The following is an 11,309-nucleotide window of genomic DNA, read 5'->3' as shown; positions in this document are numbered from 1 at the left end:
TTTCCTTTGCATTCTAAAGAGCCGTTCTAGTATGTCGGTTGGAGCTACTGAAGTGGTCACTTAGTGGCTGCGTCCGCACAGAATGGCCTCCGCGATGTAAAGCCTTCACCGGTGTGCGCCGCAACTGGCAAAAGCGCTACACTATTTACATTATTTGACGGGTGGAGGTGGGGAGGGGGAGAGGGGTAGAGGCATGCGTTCACTGACTAGGATCAACAGCTCCGGAAGCAAGCGCCATGTTCTCCCAATTGTCTCAAACTGAGGACGACGGTCCATCTTTCTCTTCAGCACCATGTGACAGTGAAGAAATGAGTGACGACGATGACATTGTTGCTTGTGTGCTGTTTGATGAACGGGAAAAGAAGAAAAGTTGACGGAAGTGATTTTTGGAGAAACACCTACAGATAAAAAGATATGATGATGCAGAGTTCCAGACTCTGTTCCCAGACTTTAACGAAGGTGACAGTTTCTAAATTTTCTTTTGCCAGCCCGGTGTCTTCGAATGCCTCACGAGAAATTTGAGACTTTTCTTGAATTAACCAAGTAAAGCACGTCATTTAAAAAGCCTGTCGTACCAAAAGAGTCTGATCTACTTTTTTAGGCACACGAAGGTATTGTAATATAACAATTAATTTCACTTCATGATGGAAGAACATACGAACTCACTTTAAATGTATAAGATTGATTGCAAAAAGGGTAAGGGACAGCTTTCGGTACAGATGCTGCTTATTTGTCTTCAGGCCTGTTTCCTCCCTGTGTCACCTCCACTGAAATGGATTATGATGATTTTTTAGCGATCCTCATTTCTGTTGCAGTTACAAGTCAGGTATCTGTCTTTTGATTCCAGTTTGGTACCTCAATGTGGAAATGTTTTAACCGTTTATGACATTCTGTCGGATAATTTTTTCTTTTTATCTTTCATATTCTTTATACTTTCCAAATATTCTCAAAGCTCAACATCTGCAAATTGTTCGTCATTATCTTCTTTTTATATGTTACGGTTTCTGCAGTTCCCCAAGTACTGTAACTTTAAGGAGCATCAATATTACTAGACTCGTTGCCATTCAAAAGAGTATTACTTCCTTCCTGTAATTTGAAATGTTATTATACAGACGTTAGTGGTGTCTGTATATTTGAATGATGTTCACATTTTTGTGCAAATAACGAGACATAAATAGTAGCTCTTTTTTTGAATTTTGAAGCTGAAAGTTTTGTTACTGTCTAGTATATCACAAAATACTTAAAAGTTCAAGTGTTTACTTCGTTATTATTGCTATTCCTTTTCTACTATTGTCTCATCGTTTAAGTGTTCTAGTTGTTTAATATCGTTGGTCATAATATTTCACAAGGATGATAAAGTGTTCCATCATTCGTTGCACCTGCTACTAAATGCGTGCGACCCATGTAAATTCCATCATCTGATTGGTGTCGTAACGTTCATTACGTAGAATTTGTGGGTGACGTCACCCGCAATAGTCGCAGGCAGAGAAAGGTTACCCCCTCGTAATGCTGGTCGCATTAATCGCTGATGGACTGTCCATTTTCATTGTAAACGCTGCGGAGAATACGAGTAGAAGGTGCGATTCCTGCGGCGAGCTCCAATGAAAGTGCATAAATGTCATGACTTGATGGCTACCATGACCGAAATTCATGCAAATACTGCTTGAATCTCTAAAATTTGGTAACCGACAAACTGAGGGACCGTCAGCACAAAATTAAGTTACAAGACAGTAGATCTGACGGCTATGGTGGGTTCACCGTTGTTATGGAAAAATCATAGTCTCAATTCCCCCAGGATTTGCAGTTCAATAATGCGTATTTAGATATTGTATCAATTGATATTATGTAGTTGTGGATAAGAGAAATATTAAGATCATATTTCCACAGCCACCTTTTCAAAGCTACTTGGACACATCTGTACAATCAGTTACCGAAGAAATATCTTTTCCTTGACGATCTAAAACACGTGGAGTGATCGTATGAATATCTTTAGTGGGAATTGGCTAGCAAGTTCCTCTGATCATTCAGATTTAGATCTGCGAATACAAGACAGACTACCGGATTAGGTACACCATTTCAACGGGATCCTTCTCCTGCCAACGCTTTAGCATCTTCCATCGACTGATGCCGCTCTCTAACACCTATGGAAGTAATTATTTTATTAAAAAATTTCTCTGGCCGTTCCTGTTGCTCGTCAGGCTGGTTGTTCAAGTGACGGTAGGCTTAATTGATAGAATACAAATTGGCATGGGCTCTAAACAACACTAGATGCCCCGTAGTAATTTACTAGGCAGGTATGTTTAGTCAGAGAGCGCTGCCCTTACAGCAGCCTATGATAAAATGCCCAACAATACATACTTGAATCTTAATTGTCACTATCGCAATCCCTGATGGGCTTCCATACGCTCGCGCGTTGTAGCTAAGAGTCGGATTGCAGTCAAGATATTCCGAGGCCGATTCAACTCATCAGAAATTAAACATCATTGTTCAGATACCAGCTGTAGCAAGGAATGTTGTACTACAGCAAGAAAGGGAGGATGGATCACGAAACTGCGCCAAATATTTCTTCAATGGCGTTTTACGAGAAAAAGAAAGTAACATAATTCAAGCAAGTACAGAATACGCAGAGTAATTCATGGATGAATTGAGGCCAACTGACTTCTCACACTATACCAGTAAGCACACTAAAATTAGCAACAGAATTAATTATCACTTTTTGTCTCCCATTGCGACCTATAAGTTTGAAATTCGACGCGAAGTTATCTGGAGCCTTCCTTTATAACAGTGCAAAAGCCGGCACTTTGCGACTCCACCATCCGGCTCGGTCACACTTCTAGCAGCGAGATGTCGACACATGCGGAAAAAAGACCACACCTCACAAGTTCATGTGAGGTTTACGATGGGTTATTGACGCTACATAGGCAACAAATTTCACCACAGTTATGCCCAACGCTATTAAGGACGTGTTACATGATGGGAAGGTCGTCACTCCCTCTCTTACCCCCATTTCATCCTTGTTTTGATGCCTCTGCGATGAAAGTCAGAATCCCGACACTCAGCGACAAAGTCACGCCATTTTCGTATGGGCGGCCGAGGAAAACCTTTCAGAGCCAACGTAGCTCAGAATCGACATGAAAAGGCCTTTGGAATGTAACGAGACAGTATTTTTGTTGTACCGTACCGGATCGAATCACTAGCGACCGTTGAAAGCAGTTCGACGAAATTTGAAGGTAATTCGAAGCAGAAAAGTGATTTTATACTGTTTCAGACCTCCTTTCCGGCGCCCTCCTATGACGTGATCACGACAGGGTTCGACATTAACAAATGCGTGAGTAAAGTGGCCAAGTGTCCCTCTATGACCATCCAGTCGTGCAACAACCTAGTTGCCACCCATGCACCTCTGTTCAGCACGTTATAAATGAACCTGTCAGAAACTTCTACGTCAGTTCAGCCTTTCGACTGCTCTAGCGCCTGGAAATAGGAAAACTTCACCTAAGGTTGTCAAAGGCGTTGCCTAACCCTCAGGTGCTAGAACAGCATCGAGGCTGAATTGTTATCAAAGTATCTGACTGCACATTTTTAACTAGTTCAACAAAGATGTCGAACCAGCGCCCCCCTGGTCTCGAGACTGGAGGACACCAAAAATAAGAGACGAAAAAGCGTAAAAATATTTTTCTGCTTCGGATCACGTTAAAATTTTGTGGATTGGCTTTGAATAGTTCCTAGTGGTTCTACCACCTAAGGCACAGCAAAAATTTATGTGACCCTACAATTGAAAGCGGTGAGACCACGTTCGGTGGGGTTGCAGCCCTGCGATGTTTTTAGAGTAGTGATGAAACGCCCATGGGCTACAGCAGTCGCCAAATTTGCAAAGAACGCCGTCTTATTACTCATTCCTATGCGAACTGGCATATTCCACCACGATGTGTGTATGAATCAACGCGGCAAGAGAAGCGGTAATTTCATTTACGCCCATTATGCCATCTCGAGAGGCTTTTTGTGTCGGTTCTGAGGACGTTGTGTCTGAAGTGTTTTCCTCGGTCACACATACGAAAACAGAGTGATTTTAACGCTGGGTGTCGCGGTTCTGACCTCCATAGCAGAGGCGTCACATCGAGGTAAAATGCAGGTAAGAGTTAGTGTGACAACGTTGGCTTTGAGCACAACTGTGGCGAAATATGGTGGCAATTTACCATCAATAACCCACCTTACAACTCACATGAACTTCTGAGGTGTGACGTTTTTTCGCGTACGCCAAGATCTTGCTGTTTGAAGCGTCGCTGAGTCCGAGGGTGACATCGCAGAATGCCGCCCTTTTGCACTATTACAGATAAAGGGTGTAGGCAACTTTGAGACAAAATGCCAACTTGTGCGTTGCAATGGGAGACAACTACAGGGTTTCGAAGAAGTGATCCTTTTAAGTTTTTGTACATTGTAATTTCCAGCAGCAGTTCGTTCATAACCTCACCTTTAAATTAGACAGACCTTTCAGTTTTAATGACTGCTACATAGCCTAACAAAGAAAAATACAACACATGGAACAGATAACATTATTAAGTCCACGATATTCAAGCTTCCTTGGAAAGTAAAAGTTTTCTGATATGCTTAAAGATTTATTCTAAAATACTTTTTTACCTCAGCAGTGGAGGCCAGGCATTGTCTTGCTTGTGTCCATAACGGGTAAGAACCTGGTTTCTGCGAATTGCATTCTACGCTTCAAATGCATGTGCAACGTGATTGCGGACAGACTGAAATGGTGTTTAGAAGACAGTATCGTCCCTGATAACGGAGTATTTGGTTTCCGTAAGAATCTCAGTTCTATTGGAGCTCTTTGGTCATTTGTGACAGAGAAGAAGATGATCTTACCTGATAATTCTCCTACAATCGTAGCGCTCTTGGATATTACAGGTGACTATGGCGACTTCGTAGTTCTTACTTTTCTACAAGTCTTGTCTAATAGGAGTATACCTCATCTGGTGCCACTGCTACCTAAGCTACAGCAACACAAGACCAGGAATGCGGATGCTTACGTGATTACCAGAACCCGTGTACAAAGGTTTACCGAGGGACACCCTTCAAGCTCGCTACTTTTAAAATTATACACTCTGGATACTGACTGAAGATTACGGTATTCTGCCACATTCCAACAGTGTGCAAATTACTTCATGATTTATTTCAAGAGAAAATCAGAGGGCTAAGTCCTGAGCTCTTCATGGTCACTAGATAACATATGCTTTTAACGATAAAGGAATGGTAGTAGTACCTGGGAAATGTCAACTGCTGTTTTCGCCAGGTACATGATAGCCCCAGATCAATGTACACTCCTGGAAATTGAAATAAGAACACTGTGAATTCATTGTCCCAGGAACGGGAAACTTTATTGACACATTCCTGGGGTCAGATATATCACATGATCACACTGACAGAATCACAGGCACATAGACACAGGAAACAGAGCATGCACAATGTCGGCACTAGTACAGTGTATATCCACCTTTCGCAGCAATGCAGGCTGCTATTCTCCCATGGAGACGATCGTAGAGATGCTGGATGTAGTCCTGTGGAACGGCTTGCCATGCCATTTCCACCTGGCGCCTCAGTTGGACCAGCGTTTGTGCTGGACGTGCAGACCGCGTGAGACGACGCTTCATCCAGTCCCAAACATGCTCAATGGGGGACAGATCCGGAGATCTTGCTGGCCAGGGTAGTTGACTTACACCTTCTAGAGCACGTTGGGTGGCACGGGATACATGCGGACGTGCATTGTCCTGTTGGAACAGCAAGTTCCCTTGCCGGTCTAGGAATGGTAGAACGATGGGTTCGATGACGGTTTGGATGTACCGTGCATTATTCAGTGTCCCCTCGATGATCACCAGAGGTGTACGGCCAGTGTAGGAGATCGCTCCCCACACCATGATGCCGGGTGTTGGCCCTATGTGCCTCGGTCGTATGTAGTCCTGATTGTGGCGCTCACCTGCACGGTGCCAAACACGCATACGACCATCATTGGCACCAAGGCAGAAGCGACTCTCATCGCTGAAGGCGACACGTCTCCATTCGTCCCTCCATTCACGCCTGTCGCGACACCACTGGAGGCGGGCTGCACGATGTTGGGGCGTGAGCGGAAGACGGCCTAACGGTGTGAGGGACCGTAGCCCAGCTTCATGGAGACGGTTGCGAATGGTCCTCGCCGATACCCCAGCAGCAACAGTGTCCCTAATTTGCTGGGAAGTGGCGGTGCGGTCCCCTACGGCACTGCGTAGGATCCTACGGTCTTGTCGTGCATCCGTGCTTCGCTGCGGTCCGGTCCCAGGTCGACGGGCACGTGCACCTTCCGACGACCACTGGCGAGAACATCGATGTACTGTGGAGACCTCACGCCCCACGTGTTGTGCAATTCGGCGGTACGTCCACCCGGCCTCCCGCATGCCCACTATACGCCCTCGCTCAAAGTCCGTCAACTGCACATACGGTTCACGTCCACGCTGTCGCGGCATGCTACCAGTGTTAAAGATTGCGATGGAGCTCCGTATGCCACGGCAAACTGGCTGACACTGACGGCAGCGGTGCACAAATGCTGCGCAGCTAGCGTCATTCGACGGCCAACACCGCGGTTCCTGGTGTGTCCGCTGTGCCGTGCGTGTGATCATTGCTTGTACAGCCCTCTCGCAGTGTCCGGAGCAAGTATGGTGGGTCTGACACACCGGTGTCAATGTGTTCTTTTTTCCATTTCCAGGAGTGTATATGGGGCACTCAAATGAAAACGAGACATACGGTAAAAACGTGGTTCTTATGTGTACTGTTAGTGTATTTATCCCACTGCAAAAGAAGACGGTCAATGGCTTCATGGAAAAATGTTAGTGGTTGGCTGTTGAACCATGGTTGTACCCCGGCATGAACCTCTTCGTCCGAAGAGGGACTGCAAGGACAGCTCCCTATTGACTTTCTGGAAGAAGGATGCGAGAGTTATCGTACAAAGAAATAGAAGTGTATCATCAAGTACAAACGCTCAGGAATGTTTACGGACGGCATCATTCTATTGCAGGATAAAGCTCGCCACATGTCGCCGAGGTAGTGTTGCTCATGTTGCAGAAGTTACGCTGGGAAGCCCTTGCACAAGTTTTTAAGAAGTAACAAGACATAATCTGGTTCATGCTATACGAGTCCCGCTGATTTTCGTGTTAGTACAGGCTACATTAGAGCAACACTGATAGCGTCATACGTGCAGAATTGGGTATCCCACCACTCAACTCGAGACTGAAACTTTTAAGTTCAAAGTTCACGTTGAAAGTAGAGTAAGACTTTCATTAAATCACGTCTTGCAGTAGAAAATATCCAGATTACATCATCTTGTAGACAATAAAGCACGTTAGGAGAAGAAACGCAAATCATTGTTATCAACATCGTACTATATGATAAGGTCGTGGGGTATTTTCCAGTCCAATGTCAATGATAAGGTCGTGGGGTATTTTGCAGTCCAATGTCAATTTCATGTTTACCGGGTAATCTTTGTGGCATACGGCGGCCGATCTTCCCCAAGTGGGGACACGCGGCCATACATGCCGTACGATCATTTTACTCACTTGTGTGATTCAAGAGACATTGAAACTAGTGTTCATCATTCAGTATGTGATTATCAAACTAGTGAAGCAACGGTATGTGCAGAGCGTGGGCCGATCCTTCTTGCTACCCACAGAAACCTCTGAGTTACCAGCTGAGTCGTTTCCTACCTTCCAGCCCATACTGTACGAAACGTAGCTAAAATAGGAATAGGGTCCTGATATGTACCAATTTCATGAGAGATCTATTGTCCCTCGTAAAAGAAACTTCGGGAAGAATTGAAAACTATATAGCGCTGAACATCCTAAGACATCATACGCTATCAAATGATCTCCATAAATAATCTGTTTGCTGTGGATACCCTGCCACATCGGCTTAAAAGGCAGTGGATGCGCTCATCAGCTTGCCGAAAACGTGTAACAATTCACACCCGCTGTAATATCCCTACCGCAATGTGATTATTATCGATGCCTTGCAGTAAAGGCTATGTTGTTTCCTTTTCTTTCATCAAGAGCGTTCTTCGTCATGTAACCAGGACGTTAACTTCAGAGGAACTTGGTACTAGGACATCTAGCAGCAAACAGCAAGTACTCCATGGCTTCGCAATTCTAGTTTTAGGTGGAAGGGAGTAATCGTCATTAATAGATTAACGGCAGGCGGCATGACTAACAACACAACAAAACATTTGTGAAAGTTAATACCCATTCGAAATTGTGATTATTGTACAGATAACTATGACAACCTGAAATTTTATTGCAGTGTGTAACATATAAAAAAACAGAAGAAAACTATACGACAGACTCAGAAATATTTGTTATCTCCCACTCCGACCAGTTCTAATTTCTTTGATCTAACATACCTGTAGATGTATTTTTAAGTTCATTGGCTTTGTAAAAATAAAATTTAATGATACATTAAGTTTATGCTTATAATCGGATTTGATCCATTATTTTTTATTTTATAAAAGCTTAATTTTCCAAAAAGAACACGGCGTACAGCTGTACGATATTCTTTAATGGAACACGACCGGTCTCGCGTTCTGTAGCCACATCCTCAGGTGTGTGTAGTATACAGTAAATCATTACAGGCATCGATGTAGGAAAGAAAGGAGACCCAGTCTTCACTATTAAAACGGTGTTTCCCGCCAGATGTAGATAATCAGTTATAAAACGGCCGAATGGTGCGTATATCATCCTCCGTAAAAGCAAGGACGAATAAACTATCCAGCACATCCTAGTGACAGACCCCGCGAACAATTACAACACACTAGGCACACTGAGTGCACAGCCAAACACTGGATGTGGCTAAAAACAACGAAGCCCGTCGTGTCCCATTAAAGATTATCATACAGCTGTACGTAATGTTCTTTTTGCAAGATTTATTGCCACATCTGCGGATACCCGGTGCACAAAGTTATTTATAACTAAAATTTTAATATTACACTGTCGAATGTCGAGAAAGTACACAAATATTATTTTAAAAAGAGAGAAGTGATTACAGCAGGCAGATATCTTTATGTACATAAAAACTGAAAGCATAATGACACAAAGCGGTGCTACATTAACAAGTGCCACTGCCTGGAAGTAATATGTAAATGTTCAGTTAGTGCCTGTATTGGTGGTGCTTTTCATTTCTCTAATTGTCTGCGTGTATTGTGTGTTTCAGTGTAGCGTCATCTGACCTGTAATGTAGTTTCACCCTACCGCCACCTGACTTAAACTGAATTAGCGACTACTGTAAATAGTCAGAAGTACTCCAATCCTTGAAGAATTAATGATAACCTGAAGCACAGCACGCGGTTCGGGCTAGAAATGTATTTCCTGCCACGTAACCGAAAGGAACGCAGGTAAAGATATATAGGGGCTCCGTCTAATGTGTACGGATGCAGAGGGTGCTGGTCATTATCCGAAACAATAGGAACCTGCGTTGGCCACGGTGGACAGACATCCGGCTGCTGCCTTCGGCCCTGGTGGCGTTGCGACAACTGCGGCGAAAGCGATGCCTGGGATCCCCGATGTCGCAGCGCCTTCCGGTAGGCCTGACCTGGCCGGTTCACAATCACTTGATTGTGAACGACGAACAGCGGCGCGGTAGTGAATCTCAGGGTGGTAAGCGAAAGTATGTAGTAGCCGCATGGTTAGCAGCCGTATGGCTGTCCGTTTACGCCTCAAAAACACATTTTAGGACTTCCCATTTTCTCGAAATCTGCAGGAAGTAGGTTTGCGGATCATATGCAACTCTAGTGTAAGGAGGCAGTGGGTCCCCTCAGGGAGACAGCAGGCAGCTAGAAAACTGAGGACGGTGGCAGCACGTTTGGTTGCCCGGGGCCCACGGGAAATACAGACCACACAACGAACTTGTGACGTCACACTAGTAGGCCTGCCCACCACAATCTGCACCGTGCCAAGTTCACCGCAAATAAATATGCAATTGAAAAGGTACCCACTAAGGGTCTTAACTTCGTCATGTGCTATCAACAGCTTGCATTCATTTAAACACGCAGTCAAGAATTATTAAACTTGTCTGAAATAGTTACTTGCTCCCTGTCAGAGACGGCTGCTGGCAGTCGTAATGCAGTATCATGTGGTGTGATGTACGCGACTCTGACTTCCTCGTGGGCCTCCGTTTGCTGCGGTCTCTGTTTAGAGATGTGGAACAGGCTCTGAGCCCTATTGAGCGCATTAGGTGCAGCCTACAGCAAACCATGGCTATTGTCTACACGAATTACGCCTGCTGCCTAGGTTCCAAGAGTATCTTCAGTTACTGCGAGAGCCTGGCTGAATTAGTGAAGACAGATACTCTCAGAACCGATCGCATTCCTCTGGTTCAGAGCCGGGCCGAGGACTTGATCCAGAGGCTCAGATGATTCCGTGACGTTTCTGGACGTTGTGTTTTCGATCTCCACTATGGGATGGAGAATTGCAGGACTCCGTTGAGACAATCCGTACTAGTTTACCTAAGTGCATCTGTGGGTATATTCGGATAGACAAATACCTTAACAACCCCGATAACAAATTATATGCTGATTTTGGGGAACAGAAAATCACAGCCCCGTAGTTAGAGAGGACAGCATTCTTAATTTCAGATTACAATAATAAAATGTTAATTCAGGATAAAATTAATTAACTGCCGGAGTGTTTGTGGCAAGCTCCTAGTACTAGTCAATACTAATGTCCACTCAGTAATTCGCCCAGGATGCTACTTGAAGCGAGAGGTGAATAGAAACGTAACTTTTGGTTAGAGTTGGATTTTATGTCGGAGAAACGAGATGGGCGCCAATGCTGCATGTTAGTTTGTAGCCATAAATACGGGAAAGTAGCTTTTATCGCAATGCCTCTCAAATAGCACTAGAACATTTTGAAATTTACCGGTCGTACTTACGCATCAACTAACGAGAGTAGTTTGAACTACGGAACATTCCTATGATGGTTTCGGTTTGTGTTGTATTTTCTTTAGCAGGAAAGTGACGACCTGCATGTAATACGATTTTTGTACTTTTCGTGAAGGTCCTGATACTAAGAAACATAATAGCGTTATTTAAGTACCATTTGGCGTCGCTATAATTGTCATACGATCAATTATTTAGCTTGCGGAATGACAAACTCATAAAATAAAAAAAGGCGTTTAGACTAAATTTTAGTACAGTTGTCAGACATATTATCCTCAAACTAAGAAAAGTAATTTCAGCGGTGATACTGAAAGTGGACACTTCATAATAGGTATGGTATTTTTTCCTCCTTCGTCTTTAC

This window comes from Schistocerca gregaria, chromosome 2 (assembly GCF_023897955.1).
Source record: "Schistocerca gregaria isolate iqSchGreg1 chromosome 2, iqSchGreg1.2, whole genome shotgun sequence".
In the NCBI taxonomy this organism is placed as follows: domain Eukaryota; kingdom Metazoa; phylum Arthropoda; class Insecta; order Orthoptera; family Acrididae; genus Schistocerca; species Schistocerca gregaria.
The sequence above is the reverse complement of the archived record's forward strand: the minus strand, read 5'-3'. Positions refer to the sequence as shown.